Source organism: Carassius gibelio, chromosome A10 (genome assembly GCF_023724105.1).
Source record: "Carassius gibelio isolate Cgi1373 ecotype wild population from Czech Republic chromosome A10, carGib1.2-hapl.c, whole genome shotgun sequence".
In the NCBI taxonomy this organism is placed as follows: Eukaryota; Metazoa; Chordata; class Actinopteri; order Cypriniformes; family Cyprinidae; genus Carassius; species Carassius gibelio.
In genome coordinates, this window is record NC_068380.1 from 10,773,387 (window position 1) to 10,796,438 (window position 23,052).

Here is a 23,052-nt window from a genome sequence, read left to right on the forward strand (position 1 = left end):
TTTCCTGCAGCTATTTACACAGCCAGTGTGTTCCTACAATATCGTTTTGTCGTAATCAGCTTTGAAACACGTCTGTGGAGGATGTGAGGGAAAGGACTATTAGTGTATTTAATCAGCGGGATTTCTAGTGCATGTGAAATAACACACATGGCTTCCATCAGTAAAAGACGTACACTGCATTTCTCTATATGAAGCTTTACAACCATTGCAGAAAGTGCTAAATGTGTTTGAGGGATTGTGCAGTGTGCACAAGTTGAACAGATCCTGAAATAAAATAGCATTTGCTGCCCTGAAGCTGTAAGCAGCTATGACAGTATAAATGTCAGGGTTGGGTCAGTGTACAGCGATGTTATGTTTCATATCATCTTCCAATAGTTTTGGGATGTCGCCATCTATCCACAAACTTTCAAACGCACTTAGCCAAAAAATGAATAAGATGTATGATTCTGGTACATTAAAATGAATTCGTTTTATTGTCTGTGTTTATAACATTTTGACATATTGTCATAAAAGAAAATGTTCAAGAGACTGTATTTTTTTCTTCTGTGTGTTACGTTCAGTGCTTTATTACGTTATTGTTCCACTGTCTCTTCATTGCCATTCTCAGATTGGTTTATATGATAAACAATTTTATTTTAGATTCTTGTTATTTTGTTGATTTTATTGTTAAAATTGAAATCTAATTAAAACAAATCCACAGGACTTGTAAAAATCCAAATGCAAAAAAAATATCCACAGGTTGCTTTAAACGTTTTACTGAGCAATTTACTCTTTGTTTTTTAAACAGTTAGTCTAACCGTCCGTTAACGTGCACAGAAACACAAATTTTTCTTGCTATCCAAATGTTTTGCATGCCATGAAACAATTTAATTGCTTTCGCATGGCTATAGAGAAATTTGAACACACCTAACTCTACACCTTAAGTAAAACTTATAATTTTTATAATTAAGAAAAAAAGATGTTTGTTGAATTTGTGAACTTTTTTTCTCTTTTTTTTTTCAGGATATCCTCAAAAAGAGTTTTTGGCCAAGTTTGCTAACTTCTGGGCATATGCTCGGTAAATTTGTCTATGTTAGATAAACACACACACACACACATGCAAATACACAAACTATTAACTGTCATCCAGATTCTGAAGCCCCCCTCACAAATTTGGGAAATTCTTTATGTCTAACATGAACTTAAGTATAATAAACTATACAGAATCCACTTAGAATCATAAATGTGAACAGCATTGCCCAGGTGCACACGAGTACACCTTCACATACCTCACCCTGCCCTGTCCCCTCGATCGCCACACAATGGCATTGTAATTGTGCACGTCATTCATGATTGGGCGGGTTTGAACTGTGAGTCAGACCTGTACCCGCTCAGGGCCGTGAAACCGCACTTGAGACACACGAAAGGAAACGGCCAGTTAATACAGGTGATGTGACAGGTGTAAATGTGTGCAGACGTGCCTGTTTATGTGAAAGGTGAAGCAGTACTGATATTCAACACCAGGTCTTAAGATCCCAGTATCATTTTCGCTTCATTTTAATTCAACATTTTTTTCATTATTTGGATAAATATCCTCTTTGTGCTAAATCACGGACAAAAGCTCTTTTTATTTCTGGAGAAACTTGTTTGTGGGATGAATGACACCAGCCGTTTTCATTGATTCATTTCACCAGAAGGACACTGACGTGACACTCATCCCATGACTTAATTGCTGCTAATAAAACAAAACAGCTGCTGAAAAAACGAACAGCTCAGCTTTTGATTTAGGCATAGCATTAATATCTTAAGAAAAGCTCTTGATTATGTAGAACAAGAAAGTCTGCAACATTTCTGATTGATAAAGGTGCCCTAAGATTCTGTAAGAGGATTTTGCATGTTGCATGACACAACATTGCGATCTTCCATCGAAAATAAATGTTCAATTGCAAAGATTATTTTTATTTTGAGAGGATTTTTTTAAGAAATATGTTAGAATGGTCTGTATTATAGATTTACATCCTGTGGTTTTTTAAAAACATTTTTCATTAACTACATTTAATGTTTCACTTTAAAGTTCACATGAACGATACTTCTACAGTCTTTGTTAAATCTTTGTTAATGCAAAATTTCAACCTTTGCTTAAATGTTTATTAATATGTAATATGTGTAATCAAAATATTTACATTAACATTAAAACAGTCATTAGTTGTATTTCATTTAAGTAGCATTAACCAATTTTAACAGATGCTTTAAAAATATTACTCCTTGTTAGTTTGTTAGATAATGCATTTTCTTATGTTAACAAATAATACCTTGTTGTAAAGTGTTATTGCAGTTCTGTCAATTTCTGATGTCACCTGCAGTCCGTTGTCTTGAAATATTTGTAAAAACATAAACTCCAATACCTAGAGAAGCTGTCTGTTGCAGTTCTGAATAAGAGAGTTGGCAGTTTTGTTCATGTGGAGGCCAATAAATGATTAATTAGAAAGGCGTTGGTGTTTGTGCCGCTTGATGTCTTTCTAGAGCGGGATACTCCCTTCCCTCCTGACAGATCAAAACAATTTAGGGCATAAATGTCTGGGCTTTTAATTGTTTTGAAATGTTTCGATCAGCCTATGTCATCAGTGATGGATGCAAGACAAATGTGTCTGCAACCAGTCAGTCAATTCTCTTTTGTCTTATTTTGAGCCAAGAATGGTCGTAATAATTGTTTGAGGCCAGTCTCCCCATAGCCTCACCTCATTGTCTTTGGGCCGGACAGCATGTGTGTGTTCTGGTGGCATTGCAGTGGGTGGAGGAACTAGAATGAGCTCATATTGAAAATCCCACATTGATAAATCATGAGCAAACCCCCACGCATGCACACACACCCAACCACACATTATTTCAACCCAGGGGACGCTGTCTCATAGTCACCAAAACGCACACTCCAGATTGCAAACTGAACATTCCCTGTTACCTCCAAAGTGAACTGCGTGAAGTTTTGTGCACATGTGAAAATCAGTTTCACAGAAGCTTTGTGGGAGCCACAGATGAAGTGATCGCCCAAGCACGATATAGAATTTAAGTAATGTAAGAGAACAGCATAATCAAATAAAATAAAATCAAATTTAAAGTGTGTATACACTGGTGGAGAAAAAACTGGTTAGAAAAAATAAAGCAAGAGCAAGTGACACCCTGAATTAAATGTGGAATTTTGAAGTAAAAAACTTAATTATTATATATGAGTGTTGTGTTTTCTTGGACATCACTATCCATTCATCGTTGTTTTATTTTTAAAGAATCTGGAAAAAAATATATAATAAATTTAATGATATATTTATGTGTGTGTGTGTGTGTGTATTTGTGTGTGTTTAATTGTATTCAATAATGTAAATGTAAATAATCAATATACATGACTCCTCTGAAATACAACAAAATTATGTTTTTTTCAGTTATTGTGTATTGTCTGTTACATCAACATATTTTAGCAGTTGTAGCAGTCTACTTTGAAAACAGCAGACTGATCCAGTTACAGTAAATATGTAATAATACATCAAATATTTAATTATAGAACATCATTTTTTTATATATATGTGGTATACAAATAGTTTTTGTTGATTTGGGCTGTTTTATAGGACAGCCAAGTGTAGACGGGAGGGGGAGTGGGAGTGGGACATGACCCAAGTCGGACTCGAACCCGAGTCTCTGAGCCAAACACTCTTATGCATGAGCATGTGCCCCACAGCTATGACATTAAGTAATGTTTTTTAATTTGAATAAAAGAGGGATGTTAAGCATTATATAATGCAAATTTGTTAATGACATGTTTGTTTTTCTTGTTATTATACATGTCCTGTACAAAGAAATTTGAAATTGCACATGTGGGCAGGCATTTTCTTCTCCTGTTTCCTCTGTGATTAAAAACAAACATTAGGGAAAAATAAATCTGATGGGCTTAATGCAGAAAATGATTTGCAGATTAGTAATTATTCATCACTTTCATCATTCATAGCTAAACATCAGTTGAGAACAGCCGGTTGCCAGTTCACAGATCATAAGGGACGGTTGCCAGATCCCAGGTCCTTCCCTCCCATGTGGCGAAGTTGGCTGCTTCTGTCCACTGTTTGAATGTGTATACACTTTACTAGTGATCTCGTCTGTCTTTATTGCACGGTCCGGGTTTCTGTGGGCCGCCACAAGAATGTCCGCTATTTTCTTTCCATTATCCCATGGCTTAGACCGGTGTTCATTACAGACAGACTATTGTGGGGGAAAAAAGACAAGTATTAGGCCATTTTGTAGACTTCACAGCTGCTGACATAATTCAAGTTTAGTTGTTTTGTTTTTTCCTGCTGTGGAACGTCAGGGAGGGTAAACGGCTCCCTGTGTGGAGGCCGTTATCTGTACACCCCTTTTGTCTCTTTTTTTCCTCACATCGACTCTCATTCACTCCCCTTTTATTCACTCATCTCCTCCTCTTCTCCTCCTCTTGTCTTTTTTATTGCAAGACGATTACAAACTCCCAGTCAAATTAAGAGCCAAGTGTAGGATTCTCAATTTCTCAGTCTAATTTAATCTGTAAACTGTAAATGCGCTGTGGAACTTTTTACACCCCACTTAGAATCACAACATAGTTGATGTGACATTTAATCATTATTTTCTTGCCAGTAAAGTGGGAAACATTTATTTAGACATGCAGCTTATTTAGAAAACACACACACACACATGCACACATATATATTCTTTATTTCTCTAAATATCCTTGATAACAAGATACATTTACTTACAAAATTGTGTAAGATGTTTCGCTGCATTGCTATAGTTCATATTTATTTAAAAAACTTTTTTATTCTTTTTAAATGATTTATGATTATCTAATTATTTTTCTAATTATTATGCATTTTTATAATGTCTCATATTATCATCCATTTTTACAATGTTGTCATATATTCAGAAAAGTTGATTTATCATTCAGAATGCAAAGAAAAAAAACTATATATTTGTGTAATTGGTCAGCTGCAAAAGTCTACTTGTGAAAATGCTTGTAATTAGCTTTTTTATTTAATATAAAGTTTTACATTACAAATGATATAATTGATAATTAGTATTTTCAATTATTCACTGATCAGTGTTGCAATATAAGTGAAATGTTTACCTGAAAAGTGCACATGCATTTCACAGTGTATTAGGGTTTTCCTTTTTTCCTTTATTTGACTGGAGTCATGAAATCATGCACTCGGGTTGCAGGAAAAATGTGTGTAAAACCTTAGATCATCAGTGGAAGCAAGAACATCTGATCCTTTGACAAATAATCACGTGATCAGTCACAAATTTACATACTTCATTACTAGCCTAAAAATTAAACAGAAGGCATTTTCTTAGTTGTAAATCTTTTTAAATTCTAACAGTTTATAGAACTCACTGTATCTAAATTTGAACCTAAGGTCTTGATAATGAAACAAGTTTTTCATCAACTAGCCTGCTGCCTACCTTTAAACAGTTAAAGCGTCTGATCTTCATGTTAAGATGTTTTAAAGCGTAAAGAAAGATATCTATTATTATTGCTAGAATTTATGCGTTCATTTAAGCAAGCACTCATATCTTCTAGTCACAACCCTCAGTGCCAGAAAAAACCTTTCATTTAATACATACTGATCTATTTGCTCATCTGCCCACTTACAGTATCTTGTTTCTACACACAGAGAGCATTTCAAGACGACGTGAAGCTGAAAAGAACACCGGGTCAGAGGTGAGCATTTCTAATGCACGCAAGATGCTCATCATTTCTCACAATCACTCACCTACAGCTTTTGGGAGTTGTCTCACATTTACATAGACTGCTGTAGGCAAAATCACCTAAGTCTTACTGTAATTTCTTTTTTTTGTTGTTATTTTTAAACAATTACAACATCTTCTCTTTGTTTAGTGTATTAGTCCGTTGCGACACATCCTCTCTAAGGTAGAAACTGCACCTCAGAATCGCTCGCATTTTTGTGTAATCCTCGAAAACACATTAGTTTGGAGGAAGCTCTCACCTTTGCTCTCTCTCAGGAATACTCTGACTCATTAAAGCCTATATGCAAACCCTGGAAAATGAGTGACAGTTTGGTATGATAACTTCGATGATTCAGACTCCTAGAAGCATTCCTGACATGAGACACATACCCGCCGGTGATAGTGCCGTATTTAAAGGATATGTTTCTCTGGCCTGGTTTAATTCTTACGGTTTTGCCCTACTTGTTACCGGAAGTCAGGTCCCCACCCTGTTGCAAAAGTCCTTTTCAGTGTCCAGTTGCATAACCCTCCTCTGTTTGTAGAATGTGCGTCAGCAAGCACTCCTGTCATTCATAAACACACTATCTCAAAGGGCCACGTTTGTTTACACAATGAAAAGGCCGGTGGTGTCGTGTGTGTGTGTGTGTGTGTGTGTGTACAAGTAGAAGCATGTGAATGCCGTGTCAGAGAATTCAATCGTGATCTTCAGTTCAAATGTGCTCTTCCTGATTTGTCGGGACAGGCTGGATGTTGGTCATCAGCTGTGCGTGTGCATGAAAAGATGTGTTGAAACAAGCTTAGTAATTTTCATCAGAATTCCGTTCTTTCCTTCATGTGCTAAGTCATACTGATCCTTGCACTTGCTCTGAGAATTAGTTTTTTTCTGCCTGCTTTCGGGAAAAATCCCGGCAGAATAAAAACAAACATGGTCTGCTATAAAAGATGAGAATTTAACCATCACCGTACCTCTTGGCCATCTTCTTCTCTGTGGTACATATCCTAATAGAGTTTTTGAAACTTTTTGATGGCAGTGACGTCAGATAAGATGAATATGAGAGGACTCCACCACCCAAAAATATTTTTATATAGTATGAAAAAATATATATTTAGTGATGTTGTAAAGAAAAGACTGTTAAATCATGGTTTCCATAATTAATATTAACATAATAATTCAAATTGCTAAATGATTACCAAAGAAAACAATTACTTTTCATTAAGTTGACAGTATGTCTAATGTTTCCTTTTAAGAACTAGTTTATGTAAAAATAGTTATGTTAATTACATTGTGCACATCAGCTTTTGTAAATTACATTTCTTGACAGCATGTCTAAAATTAAAAATGTTCACATTATATCCTGATATTTTTTCCTTTCTGTTAAAAACTAGTTAATTCAAAAATAGTTGTTAGTTAGGTAAATATACAGTATTTCTTTATTGTTATTTTAAATGTACACATCAACTGTAATGTAAATCACATTTTTGACAGCATGCACATGATAAAGTTTTCACAAATCAATAATGTTAGTGTGCTCATCAACTTTTGTAAAGTACATTTTGTACATGTTTTGTACATAACTGTATATGTTTATGTCATTCTTTTCACAATTTTATTTAGGTCACCTAGCACCCCTTTGTTGGTTATCAATTCTATTAAAGAAAAAAAAGAAAAATAATAACCCTATCTCAAAGTACCATTAAAAAAACTCTTGTGTGTGTGTGTATGTGGGAAACCAGTAACTCCTTAAAACGAGATCATGTGCATGAAAAGGAAAAATCTATTATGCAAAAATAAGATTGTTACAACATTAACAAGAGCGTGAGTGTGTTATGAAATTATAATTTTTTAAGTCATTTAAAGTCGACAGTTAACAGTATCCCAGTGTTGAAGATCAAGGCCATTCATTAGTGAACTAGGTGGTAATGAGAGCTCTGTTTCTGATTAAGGTCACAGGATCACTCTGCTCTATCTCTCCTCCCACTCTCCCACAATGCATATCTATCTCCCTATATGGAGCAAAAGTTGGCTGGTGACACATCATTCATGTATTTGTGATATGAATGATTGCAGAGAAGCAGTGAGTATGTGTTCCTGTGTGTTTTTTTGTTGTGTGTGTGTGTGTGTATAATGGAAAGCTCTGTGATGCTCATTCATGCTTCTTTTTGTCAGAGTGTGTGTGGCACAGGTGCAGGGCTCACCCTTAGTAACGGCCGTTTCTTCCCCAGAGTTTCTTTACCTCCTTTGATCCAGGGCCCCTGGGTTTCCGATTATCACCACCCTCTATTTCTTCTCCCACTCATTTCTTACAAGGGTCAATGATGTGACGCTTATTTTTTTATTTAAATGTTTTGTCTCAATCTAATATGTAATTCAAATGCTATTCATGCAAAATCATGACTGGAGTATACCAAGTCTATTATGTGACAAGTTTTGGATTTCAAGATTAAATGTTGTTTGTTGTCTCATTTAAAGGCTGAAAAATTTGAAAAATAAATATATATGTCTTATGAAACATTTTTGAACATCTTTAGTGTGAAAAGTAACATGAAAAGAGGACTCCTGTATACCCTTTTGATTTAACTCAATTTACTAACAATATTTTGTAAATGTTTAAATAATGACATGTTATGTATTCAGTGTGCAAGGAAAGTATTTTAGTACTTTAATAGTTAAACTTGAGAGATAAATGGCAAAAGAAGGGATAGATAATGGGGGGAAATATTGCTTATTTAAAAAAATAATAATATGTAAAACATTAATTGGTGATATCAATACTATAATGTATTTAGGGACAAGTTCACATAAAAAACAATTTTATCCTTATGTCTTTATAAACCCATGTAGCACAGAAGGAGTTGTTTACAACAAAAAGTCCATACAGTTATTTTTCAAACAATGAAAGCGAATGGTGACCACAAATGTCAAGCAAGATTTTAAGCAAGATTCTAATATTAATATTAACAACTTCCTTGACTTTATCAGACTTGGAAAATTCAAAATGCTTTGGAGCTCACTGGGAGCTATTCACTTTCACCATATTTGTTTGGTATTGATGTAAAATAGACATCAGTCATCATGCTTGTACATTCTTAAAATCATCATTCAAAAATCATTGTCTTGCATCACATGTGATGCTTCCGGCTCATGAATGTAAAACTCCATCGAATCACTCTAAACTGACCGGATCTGGACTGCACATGAATCACATAGCTGTCAGCAAAGGAGAGCTGACCTCTTGTTCAAAGGAGTTTGCATGGTCAATGCCACAACATTAGTGACCTACAAATAGTCCATGATCTTAAATATTTCTTACTCATTTTATGTCATAGTGTTACTTTATCTGCCACACCGCAATTTCTTTATTTCCAGATTTAAATTCCATGTTTTCACTGTAGCCTCAGATGTCTGGACCCGACAATGCTCGATAATGCTTTTAGTTATTCTCAGCCTTTTGACCATGTTTAAATTCACACACCAGATTCGAACCTGCAAAGAACTTCCAAAAAAGTCTGCAGATTCTGTCTGGGCCTTTTAATGATTAATGGCTCCGTTTTATGTTAGTAATATTAAGTGCTGATTTCATTGAGGTCTTTTATTTTCTGAATGGTAAGTGCATGTTGGGGAAAGAACCCGTCAATGTTTGTGAATTTCCATGCTACTGCTTACTAGCGGTTTGACACTTCACAAAGCAGACATGTGGTTTAGCATTTTTTTTTTTTTTTACTATGAGTAGTACAGCCTGTTCCTTAAAACACACGCTTCTCCGATTGCACACGCACATGCATGACCTGATGAGGAAGTGATTCTATTGACAAGGCAAAGATGGTACAGACTGATCTAGAAATGTTCTTACCGTCTTCCTGTCATACACCGCATTAATTATGTGCGTATGCAGAGCTGGTTGCTTACGCTGTTCACTGTTGTGGCCACAGGGTCACGCAGGTTGTCCTGTTATCATTTCCGACTCATTGCATCTTTATATATTAAAAATCCATATTTTTAAATCTAAAATAATGCCCTTCCCCAAACTCAGACCATTGTTTGAGCCAGTGTTGCGGTGTTGGGGCGCTCTGCACATTAACCCAAATTGTTTCGAGGAAAACACTGAAGAAAGATTATGATCTTTTGTACCACAAGTTTTTAACCTTTGCAAACAGTGATTGGCTGATTATGAACCCACTTAGGTCTGGCTTCAGTTTGATCGTACAGTACAATCTGAATCACTTCTGCAGATGTCTTAAAAAAACTTTTCTGGGGTCATCATCCAGAAGCTTTCTTAGAAAATTCGGGCGAAGGTTTGGTTACAGAGAAAAACAGCACTTTACTTGCTAATGTAAGAAGAAATAATGAGAAGCCTCCAGTAAATGATGCTCATGGGCTATTTTTCCACTCAGAAATGGGAAGTGCACTTGAATATCTGTGATGTCATTAACGGCTCATGTCTGTCAACACGTCATGTGCAGAAGATTTCTAGAAATGCTAAAGGAACAGCGATGACCTTCTGCTTGTCGAAATGTTGTTGCTATTTATTAACAGTCATAGTCCAAAGCATGTGTACATAAGTGTGTGTGTGTGTGTGGAGTGCTTGTGTGGATACAGGTTTGAGTCTGGTCCACTTCATATTCCAGTCTGCCTCTCTATACCCCATCATTTATTTTGTATTTTTTTTATATATATTTCCTGGTTTTATTCTATACTGTCCTGTCTAACAAATGCAAAAATAGTATAACAGACAAAATAAAACAAAAAAAGGTGAAATATGTAACTTTTCAAATATGTTTCAAATGCTCCATGTGTCTGCCATTGGTCAGATAATCTGGTAGTTTTGCCCTAAATTCACATCGTTGGTCAAAAAAGTGTTATTGTGTCAATTTTTTTAATTAAATGTATTTTATAAATATATATTGTTATATTTAACAAATACTTTTTCAAATCTGGGTAACACTTTATTTTAAGGTGTCCTTGTCACATGTTACATGTACTTACTATTATAATAACAATTAATTATGCAGAATTACATTGAACCCTAAGCCAAATCCTAACCTTATCATGTGTACATGTAGTTAATTAATATTACTCAGTACTTATATGTGTAATTACACTGTTAACCCAAATCTGTTTCAGGTTGTCTAATATTAAATACTAATGGATGAAGCAATGGTATAGCATTTCAAAGCTCCAGTTTCCTTGTTTTACTAATTTTTTTTCAGTGAGTAAAAAACTCAATTTTCAACCTGTACGAGAATGAACATTTGATGCACTTTGAGGTTACAAAAAGAATTGTGTACATTCAGTTTATGTTAATACATTGAGATTTTTATCCTACAAAGGATAATGTAGATATTGACATTACAATTTCAATTTATATTTAGTGTAAAGTATAAAGCATGTGTTTTCCTACTATTTTTGTTGGTTTTATTTCATTCACCCCAAATAATCTGGTCTTCTCTATTCTGAGTCTATGCTTAACCTTTGTTAGTTTCATTTCAGTAAAGCAAACAGAGAGTGAAGGTGTCAATATAGGTCTCAAAACACCTGGCAATGCCAGACTGTCTACCTGGCTGCACCCAGTCCCAGGACACAATGTCATCACTCTTTTTCTTAGCACTGGCATTGGCAGAAAAGACATTAATGACACATTCATGTGTGTATCCTCAGGGCTTTCTACGGTCAAGGGGGCAGGACTCATGCTGCACATATACACACAAACATGTGTTCCAGTCCATTCAAAGGTGAGAATTCTCAGGGCACACACACAGACACATACACACCCATCCATGTTGGTGGTGGTTTATCAGGGAAAATGGAGCTCTTCTCTCCTGCAGAGCTCATCTGTTCCTGTGCCATCCTGCAAACCCCCTGTAGACATAAGTGGGCTTTCTACACTCCCCACCCAAGGGGCAGGTGGAACACACACACACTCACACTAACCAAACACCTCCTACTGAGTGGCATTGAATAGGACAGCTGCCCAGGAGATTAGGGCCAACTGCTTTGTGAGTAATGCACTGTCAGCCACCATCAAAGCCAGTTGTTTTGAAGAGACAGGATGTGAGGCAGGATGTCCAGATTAAATAACAGACCTATTAATGTCAGCCTCACAACAGCACAAGAGAGGAGAAAACTTCTCTGAACTTTAGCTGTCATAATTCGATATGCCACCACAGAACAATGCTTTTTGATTTCAGATAAAATGATCCTGAAGTCATGCGGTTCTGTGAAGAATTCATTGGCTTTTTATGCACAGTCATATATACAGTGTCAACGTTCATGTGTGGTGTGTGTTCACAGGGTGTATGGTGTGGGAATGGAGATGGGGGATGTCCCTGTATTCTTCACATCCTGGACAGCCAGGCTGTCAGGGACAGGCCCGGGTGGAGAAGCCTGTGAGGAGTTTGCAGAGATGGCACAGTGGTAAGAACTGTCAGGTGGGTCATATCACATTCAGTCATCCCTCCCTCTCTCTCAACTTTCCAGTTGACCTGCTTATTCTCTTACTATCTTTTATTTCAGGCTTCTTTTTATTCCTCTTTTCTATCCTGCATTCAATCCACAGCCACACCCCCACGTTTCACATGATGCCTGTTTCTTGTTCTCTTTTCTCAAAAACCTGTTATTAGAAGGAACTGCTAAGACAAGCATCACTGTTAGTGCTAATACTTATGGTTAGGGATTTAAACAAACCCCTCACACTAAATATTAAACTTTTGCTGAATAAATGAATGAAACCTTAAATATATCACAATCTCATAATACTCCAGGAACAATTGGTGGCTTTTTGCCATCATTTACAGGTCTATCACATGGTTTAGTCCTATGATTAATCTGCAACCAATAGGCCCATCATCGTGGCAGCTGTGATAATGACTAAGAGGAGTTTAACCACAATATCCTCATCCACTTGTAAACACAACAAACTGTTCTGGAGACTGGTGTCACACATTGATTTAACACACTAACAATGAAATAGCAACATGCTATGCATTTACAACATGCTTGAAATGGCATAACGACTTAGCAATGGCATAGCCACGTGCTAACCCCTAACAAGGTAGCAATAGAACAGCAACATGCTAACCATTCAGAACACCCTAGAAATGGCATAACATCTTACTAAAATCCATGCAAAACACCCTAGAAATGACATAACTTACTAACAACCATTCAGAAAACCCTAGCAATGGAATAGCAACATGCTAACCATTTAGAACACCCTAGAAATGGCATAGCCACATGCTAATCCCTAGTATGGAAGTAATGGCACAGCAACAGGCTAACCAGTCAGAACACCCTAGAAATGGCATAACATCTTACTAAAATCCCTTCAAAAATCCCTTCAATGCCATAGCAAATTGTTAACTATTCAGAACACACTAGCAATCGCATAACAACTTACTAAATCCATTCAAAACACTCTAGCAATGGCATAGCAAATTGTAAACTATTCAGAACACCTTAAAAATGGCATAACAACTTACTAACAACCATTCAGAACACCCTACCAATGGAATATCATCTTATTAACAACCATACAGAACAAACTAGCAATTGCATAGCAAATAAATTGCTAATAACCATTTAGAACAACTTAAATGGCATAACAACATGCAAACCTTTCATAACACTTTAGCGACTGCATAACACAACCCTGACAATCATCCTGGCATTATAGTGCCAGGTTTTGCTCAGTCAGTATTTCCTCAGAAGTGTTCTGCAGCCATCTTAAAACGTTATCTTGAAGCAGCCTTGAAGCAGCAGATCTCTTAACACATTTTGAATTTATTTGTGTGCGTGTGTTCTGACATATGTTATGACAGATCTAGGTCTTTCTCAACAGTTTTTCGTGTGAATGGGAAGTTTCTGGTCATGTCAGACTTACGGGGAACCTTTATCTTGGTTGTTCACCTCAAACTGTCACTGATGGAAGAATGCATCATTCATGACTCATTTGTCATGTGGTCATTTTGTTTCTGAATTACTCTGCACCTCAACAGCCAATCATTTCACTAAAAATATATCCTCTGTGATTACACAACCGCATTGCTGCATTTCAATTATATATATAATGTTTGTTTTGTATGTTTTTTTTTTTACATTTTGCTTGGTACTCTGACTTATTATAATGTATATTATCTAAAAAATCACAGTTCTCTACTGGTTTTGCATTAGATATTAAGATACCCAATGCAGTACAGTGAAACAAAAAACAACAACAGCAGCATCAACAACAACAACAACAATAATTCTGGCATTTTATGTCAGCTAACCTTTAACAGATTAATTTGCACCAAAATAGCATAGCTTCGATTAAACACACAGCCTGTGATGTCAACAATATAACATATGGGATAATGTTTGATTATTTGTTGTTCCCCAAAGTTTCCCCTGTATTCCATAACCTCATAAAACAATTGTGATCCACTGACATATTTGTATAAATGTATTTATTTTGTTTATTAATGTTTATATGTGTGTGTGTGTCTGTTATTTTGTCCTGTCCTCACATTTCTCCACAGTACCGAAAGAGGGAGTGGGGATAGAGAGGGAGGGATAGCAAAATTAAAGGGAGTTCATAACAGAAATGAGAGAATGAAAGCCATAGTTGAAAACCCACATGTTGTGTCTATTGCCTTTTCTACCTCTCCTATCTGTTTCTCTCCTGCACTCTCTCTCTTTCTATCTCTCACTCTCTCTCTGTCACTGTTAGGTCATTCTGACGTCCGCTTCTCAGCATCTCTCACTGGTGCTGCAGGAGAGTTTCCCTGTGCAGTCTGAAGCCTGATTCCCCCCAAATCTCACCTTTTGCTCCTCATGTGCTCTGAGACTGAAGACGACCCGCTTTCTACTTCTGTGACTTTATTCTTTAAATCTACTGAAATCTTCTGCCACTTTGAATCCGCAATCATCCACCAGTATCGTTGCACACGAAGACGAAGTGGGTACCTTTTTCCGGAACGGATTTGAAACACTGTAGCTTGCTTTTTGTAAACTGCACTTTGGCCAGGACCGTATCCGCAATAGCACTGCAAATACTGAGTAGTTCTACTTTCTTGCACATTTTTCAGCTTTGACAGAGCGCAGGAAGTGATTCATGGGTATTTGTGTGTTGTACTAATATGTTTATGTGTTTCTAGGTGTGTTTCTGTACTTGTATGACGTCTAACAACATGACAGAATGGTTCCAGACGTCCTTTTCCAAAAAGGTCAAGGGCATGGGATTATATGTCAAGTGTCTGTGTCGTCATGTTGGTTTTTAGAGATCACCAGGCATATCGCACACACACGCGCAAGGCTGGCACAAAGCAGCTCAACAGAAGAGACCTCATCAGCTGCATCCATTCACAGTCATGAACAGCTGTTTCAGTCACCGAAACACCATCCTTTTTCTCTAATTGATATTTGTGTGTGCTTTCATTTGATTTAAAACAAGTGTTAGACAAGCCAAAATGTGGACTTGGACTAGCACTTTAAAAAAATGCTAATTTTGTTTTCTGAATCATTGTTCTTGGCGCTGAAAGGGTTAGTTAGTCTGTGAATTCTCCCCTGCCAACTCCCAGGCAGTTGAATAAGTAACCCAATTGGGAGGCATCTGCTCGGGGAAGGGCGTGTATCTGCCTCCCCCTCACCCTGATTCCTCTCCTCCTCCCGGAGCTGTGGTTAGCCCTGCCCTTACAGATCATGTGACTTCTCTGAAACTCCCTCCTCCCCCCTCCTCCCCCCTCCTCGTGTTTCCAGTAAACTGCTGAAAGGAGGGGCTGAGTCAGTCTTCAACCAGCTTCCCTCTGACCACAGCTTGTTAAAGAATTTGTCAACGTGGACTCCAGGGTGTACATTTTTTTTCGTCCTCGTGATAGATAGATTTGAATTTTTTCATCTCTCCCTCCCTGGACCGGTCCGATTACGTCAGACACCCATAATCACTTCCTGCGCTTTTGCTGTAGAAAGAGAGTGTGTGCGTGTGAAAGAGAGAGAGGGCGGCTCATATAATGGACTTTGATATTTGGCGGCATGTGTGCCAGAGACGTTTGTCTTTGTGCCTGTCTGAAAGGGTTTCATTCAGAAAAAAGACGGGAATAACAATCCAAGAAAGGGGGGTACGGGTGGGGGGGGGGGTTGTACAATTGAGTTTTTTAACTTGATTATGATCTTCCTGTGATTCTCCCAGGTGGCGATCTGATTTTCCGGTATTAGATCATGCTGAATATTTGCTTTTGCAAACTCACTTGCTCCATAGACAGAAAAATTTACTTTTTGTGTAAATGAAACGGAAACGGATGCAAATAAACTGTAAGATACCACAGAAATCTTTTTACCTAGCCAATTTATAAAATAAATAAATAAATTATATATATATATTCCAATGTGTTTTGGACCATGTTGACTTTCATTATATGCACAAAAAAAGTTGTGATCCAAAGAAAAGAGAAAGTTCATAAATGTTAGTTTTAGGGTGAACTATTCCTTTAAATAACTCTATTAGTATTAGCTGGGTTCGGGTAAATGTTGTGTATGTATAGTGTTGCTATTGCTACCAGGGTGCCATTGACGTAAGGGGAAGCTGTAACTGTAGAATTTGGCATGGAAAGAGGAATATTATTAGGTGTTAATGTGGATTAGGGAAGTTTTTCATCTCTATGCATCAATCTTTGTCCAAGTCATTTCTTCTCTCGTCATTTTTCTAAGTCGGTCATGACTTATGATGCTTCACTAAATATAAGTATAGGATTTTTGGGGTAAAACCATTCAGAAGTTTGTACAAAAATATATTCTGGTAAATCCATGTCATGCCAAAAACTGCTTCCAAAAAATGACATGCCCTCTGAACTTATGAACTTAAAAACCAGGAGAAAAAAAAAACAAGTAATGATGACCAACATCAAAAGCTTAAAAAATGCTGAATAGTGCTGGAAACATAATCAGATAGCCGAAACTGTGTGCTATGGTTTTACTGAAGGCGCACCTTTGATGAGATCTCTCAGATGTAATTGCTGGTAAACCCTGCCCTGAGGGATGCATGCTGAGGTTGTGGTGGCTGAGCGCTTTGCCAAATGGTAATTTTCCATGTGCATGAGAAAAAGTTTGAAATAGATTGAAATAAAAAAGAACAACCAGCCTGGTTATTCATTCATCGTGTCAGATGGCCACCATTGTGGTTAGAGAGGGAAACTTCCCACTAAAATAATGAATACGTCACATAACGCCATGATTACATGTGAATCCCGCAATAAAACTCTTGAAATAGCTGCTCGATCTCATCAGTTTTCTGCATTGTTTTCAGAGTTAAAGTTAGGCTGTGCAGCCAAATAAATGACTAAGAGGAATTAGTCAGTGGCACAAGCAATACAAAACATTCTGAGAATAACATTCAGTCCGTCGTATGGGGTCCGTTCTGTTGCTAATATTGGGAATAAACACATTTAGCTGCATCTGGTCGGTGTGGGGTAGATATGGGTGATGTCTGGAGATAAAAAGATACCTTTGAAGACAGATGAGAGGCTTGTGACTGGACCTGAATGCAGTGATTTAGTCTTGACATTACTCAGCAGTTTCTTATGCCCGTTTGAAAGTGACTCACTGCTCGGAGCAGAATGATTTGTTTGTAACGGGGATAGGCATGAAAGTCTCTTTAATCAACCGCTTTCATCTTGCGGTTTAAAGCTGATCCAGAGTGTTCAACCTCTGAACAAATAACATTCCTCTCTTACCAACCTGACATGTTCGAAAGCCATTTTTATGTCTGGTTTACTTTAAAAATTAACAGAAGAATCTATAGAAATAAAGAGAGAGAGAGAAAAAAAGACAATGGAATGAAACGTGCTGTTGCTATGTGTCCAAACAGTCTTTGTGATTGGACAGAACAAATTCGGAATTTTCAAGTTCATCCAATCAACACACAGCTGTTCTGCCTGCTCCCCATCACCCCTCCTTTCTCTCCCCTGCCAGCTTTTCTTGGACCGATTTGATGTCCATATTAGGTTTGATTCAGTAAAAAATCCCCTCCCATGCCCTTCGACCATTATATCGAGTGCTAATGTCCTTTTATCTCTAGCAGCAAAAAGCATTCTCAGTCTACGTACAGTAAATGAATTAAATATGATCTCATTGGCCCATGTCATCAATATATTAATTGTATTTGCCACCTGTCAGCGATTCTCGATGCGCCCCCTTCTCATTTTTACGATCAGAGGATGTTAAAACGTTTATTTTTCGATCATATGAGATAAATTGAGAATTATACGTGTATGCATTGAGCTGCAAAAAATTATTTGATTGAAAAACATGTAAATGCATTAATCCTGAGATAAATGGTGATTGTTTAATATTTGCAGAATGGTTTTGAAATGCATTTATAGAAGAGACAACAAACTCAATTTTAATAGGAAGCATGAATAGGTGAAATATTGTTTTGAATAATTTGTTGCCTTTTTTTTAACACCGTAATCCTCTATTTAATAGGCTAATAATTGTTCTCTTAGTATGATGATAATAATACTTTAAAATGCTCTAAAATCTATAATTCTATAATTATAATTTCATTATAAGATATACCTAAATATATGATTAATGAAACTTTAAAATAAGTGCAAATCCAGCTACTACAAATTTCTTCCGTCTTAAAAAAATATTAATCTGGTTTGCTTGTGAATCTTAACCTGTCATTGCACTTAGATTGAATCTGGTCCAGTCAGTTAGACTAAACAAAATCAAAATCAAATAAAAAATGAAATCTGTATATTTGTCAATCTGTTACGTAAAGCTATTAAAATGCCTGCTAAACATTAATGCTGGTGCTTATGCAAACATCTCAGACTTTTCTCTTAGAATCGGCTGTTATTATCTTTTTCTCTTCCCAGAAAGGGTATCAGCAGGAAAGTCCATGTCATTTTTGTAAAATAGCCTTTTGTGAGGAATAAAGCCTTAGATATTTCAAGCTTTCAGTGACTCACTGGAAGCACCTAGGCGTCTGGTCTTGTCCCCCATTCCAAATGGAAATTTTTAAAATGTGTCATTCAAAGATTCATGGATCTTTCTGGTAAGGGTTAAACATTTGGACATATTTGTAGATTCATTTTAAGTATAAGAATGTGAGAAATGAATGTGCTAGGTAAGATACGTATGCATTTTCCTGAATGTAATGTTTTTGGAGGAAATCCTGCAAAAAATTATGCATTTGTAAAATAAGAATCTGTAGTATTACACCAGTTTCGTTTCTTTTTTTCTTTTTTTTAATGATATAGACACAGAACTGTAAGTAAATGTAATTAGTGTAGTTTAACTACTTGCTCTTAGGTGAACACACCTTCTTTCTCTTTGGTTTTCTTCTAATAATTTAGGAATCCCTTCTAAATTAAGGAGGAGATTAAAAAAATGAAAAAACAGCAAAGTCAAAAAATACACTATTCCAAAACTTTTGTGTGTGTGCGCTTAAACTAAAATTGCCAATAGAAAATAAGAAGTGTTCTTTGTTCTCTAATCTATTCTCCTTCTGCTTTATCAGTTTGTATGCTGGCTAGAATCTACTTCAATCTTTCCTATGATACCTGATTCTTAAGAGGTTTTGATTTTGTTCTAATTGTTTCATCAAGATCAGTTCATTCTGACATACGTTTGCACAGAAATTTATGGTGTAAGATATTCTTAGAATATGTGGTAATGTTTTGTCCTGTGTTTGTTAACAGACCCTTTCCAAATCATGTTGAATAATTAAAAATAGACAAATAAAAATCCCAAAAAATGACTGTGATGTGAACAATTACAGGGTGTTTTTAGAATAGTTTAGAGCAAGAGTTGAGGTTTATTTTAAACTGGTAATGTCTAACTAAACTACGCAGATGATTTAATAAATTTAGCTCATTGGCAGGATGACTCAGGATGAAACACTCTGCAGAAGTGTTTATTAAATAAAAACATGAAGCATGACAGATGCATGAAATAATAATTATTTTTAAAGTGTATTAAAATCTCACTTTTCCCAGTGCGTTTTGGTGAAATAGGTTATTTGACTAAAAACCAAGTGTGACATGACTTTTAAATCAGTTCAATTATTCTTCTGAATCAACGGTTAATATTTGAAACTGAAATGAAAATATATTTTTCATTACTGTCTTTGTATTATCATAACATTTCTGTTTGTCTGTTGAAGTAGTATTCAAATAATTTTGACTAAAAGTTCATTCATTTTTTGAGCTCTGTAAAACCTTGGAAAGCTACAAATTAATTTTGCTCTGCAAAGAGCACAAATAGAAAGTGATTTAAAAAAAAATTTGTATGAGTAACGTCAGCTTTTAAGCCTTTTAAAAAATGATACAATTATTTTACTGAGCTCTAAATAATAATGTTTTGATAAATTGTGAAAGCTCTGTTTTTATAAATGCTTTTCCTCCTTTTCATGTACAGTGTGTTTGTTAAATCATTTCAAGTGTTTGAATATAACATTGCATGTTAAACATATTAAATTAATATAAGTTTAATTCTTAAAAATGTTCAAATATAAATAGTTATAGCTCTCATGTTTTCCTTAAGTTAAAAATTTAGATCACAGTTTAAAAAAGAGTTTTTCGTTCATAAGGGTAAACACTTCATTTTCAGCAGTCCTTTGTGTTCATCTGTGTCTGACTCATTTTTCTAATAATACTTATTTCTTACACTTTTATTGTTTAGATCTTTGCAAAAAGAACAGACTTTGCAATCCGAGAGATTCCTCGGGAATTCTCACCCGTCTTTCTGTAAGTGTTCTGACGAATAAAAGTCCTTTCAAGATTATTAGTAATAGCATGAATATGTCACTGTTTGACACTGATGCATAGTTTTATTCAGAGCTTCTACTTCAAAAAAATCAGCTTTATTAAGGAATCCAAGTGAAGGATTCTTGTTCTTCTGTGTATTGTATGATCTTACTTTAATAAAGAAAAAAGTAGATTGCATTGCATTCATTCAAAATGTATATTTATAACAAAAGAATTCCGAAGTGTTTCTTTTTCTTCTGCTTCCCTAGACCTTTCCTAGAATCTTTTTGTGTATTTCAGATCTCATATCTTTGTCATGGATCACCTCTGGACGTTTTCCCAAACCCTTTCTGGAATTTATTTTCAGCGCTGTAAGAAAAACATTGATAAAGACACACGCTGAGGTGAGGGAAGACATTACAAAAGTGATGCTGATGCCCTGATAGAAAATAAGAAATGATTTTATTCATGCCGTTTTGTGAGATGTATGTGTTCACGGGCTTATTTTCTTTATAAGTTGTGTATCTGATTCATATTCACAATAATCACCTAACAAGAAGCTGACAGCAAAGAATTTGAATGAGCAGTTGCTGACATACAGACTTTTGAAAATGTGCTAAGATAATGGGCACTTTAGTTCTTAATTACTTTAATGCGAGCAAAGACAAATAAATAGGTAAAAAAAATTGTACAATACATAGCTATATATATTATGTACAATATATGTTTCCATATGTAGCCTATGTATATTATAAAAATATGCATACAAATACAAAAGTGTAATGTTTCCATAACTTCATATTTGTGGAGTTTGGATGCCAGCAGGAGCATTCAGATCAACTATGACTCTAAAGTCAAATCAGGGGCGGCCATTTTGTGTTTTATCCACCTCCATTTTGTGAAAGTTGCAGCTTTAGCCTCTCAATTGAGACGCCCTGACATCCATTCCATACTCAGATGTATTAAATTATGGTGGAAATTCTCCAAATATGCTGTAATGCATGCTTTCAGTTTTTCTTCATTTTTGCTAAATGATGTCGTGTAGGTTTAGGAAGTCAGACTCAATCTGAATATATTTCAAACAGGCTATCAAAAAGTTTTATATCGCACCAGTGCATTTCAATATTTCTACATTTTAATTTAAATACCTCCGCAGCAAATGGCTATGGATCCAAATGGGGAACAAAAAGTTAATTCATTATTAATTTCATCATGATGAAGTCAGCCTGAAATATATGAACAGAAATTTAGCGTCTAGTAATTTCAGCAGAGTTTACTCACAGCCTGTTAGCATAACTGTTATGACAAAACACTCAAAGTGAAAAAGCTGCCTTAGTATCAGTGTTTCAAATCAACCCATTGTGACAAAATAACATTCTCTTACACACATTAATTAAATTCCTCGCATGTAGTTCTTGGTTAGAATTAAATGCTTAGACACAATTCCTTTATTCTCTTATACTGTATACAATAATTATTTTTTTAAAGATAAATGAAAGTTTGTGTGTACACATTATTTTCTCAAGCCCTCTTAATATGTAATTAATACTCATGTCTCATAATAATTGTATTCTTATGTAAAACTGCACATTTAGAATAACAACAACAAAAACAATGCTCTGATAAGTTTGGACTGTTACAGTAAAGTTGTGTTTGTTTGTGTGTGTGTGTGTGTGTGAGGGTTAGAAAGGGAGAAGTGACAGAGATGTAGGAGTTTGTGTATTGATATGTATGTAAGTTAACGGATGAAGACAGACTGAGAGTGTGAATCATGAGAAAGACAGAAAGTGTGTGATTAGTGTCAGTGTTAGTCAAACATCTACAATGTCTGAATGGCCTCATCTGTGCATCAGGTGTATTTCAGATTCAGTATGGTTTTGTATATAACATGACACACTCGTCTCAAATGTGCTCTTTTATTTAATTGGGATTAATGTGCACCTATTCTGACAAGTTCTTACGGAGATCTACTGCTCTACTCGTGTTTTAGTATTAGCGTGTTTTGCACATTTGACTCTTATTGGTGTATAATGATGAAAAAAGAAATATGAGCATTTATTCTGTTGTACTAAAACAAAACCACACATCATGTGTCTCTTGTTATTAAGAGTTATTATCTGTAATGGCTTTAAAATAATTGTATAGAATTTATTTTCATATGAAGTGTTTGTAGAACTTCTGTGTGTGTGTGTGTGGTTAATATGTATTTTTTTATTTCCACAAACCCCTCATGTAAAAAAAAAAAAAAAAACATTATATAACAAAATATCAACAAAAAAAAAACATTAAACAAAGATCATTATTGATTTTGGGAACAATGGAAACAAGAAAACATATATTACGTACAGTTAAAAAATTCCATAAACCCCCTTGTATAAAAAAAAAGTAAAATGATAAATTGAAAACATTTATTTAAAAACATTAAATAAAAATCATTGATGATGTAACAATGGAAACGAGGAAACATCAGTTACATACAGATCAAAATTTCCACAAATTTCTCATAAAAAAAAAAGAATTCTTCAACAAATTGAAACCATTTATTTAAAAACATTAAATAAAAACCAGTATTTTTAATGGAACAATGGAAAG

The 23,052-nt window shown here is 35.5% G+C and overlaps 1 protein-coding gene across 1 annotated transcript in view; it reads left to right on the forward strand.

The window, feature by feature from the left end:
• LOC128021143 (ribosomal protein S6 kinase beta-1) overlaps nucleotides 1-23,052 on the forward strand; it is a 65,669-nt gene that overhangs the window by 4,047 nt on the left and 38,570 nt on the right. Inside the window, exons 2-6 of the mRNA XM_052608131.1 lie at nucleotides 5,664-5,710; nucleotides 11,393-11,466; nucleotides 12,026-12,162; nucleotides 20,396-20,460; nucleotides 20,761-20,864. The gene's annotated coding sequence lies outside the window, so the exon portion shown is untranslated. The remainder of the gene's footprint in view (nucleotides 1-5,663; nucleotides 5,711-11,392; nucleotides 11,467-12,025; nucleotides 12,163-20,395; nucleotides 20,461-20,760; nucleotides 20,865-23,052) is intronic.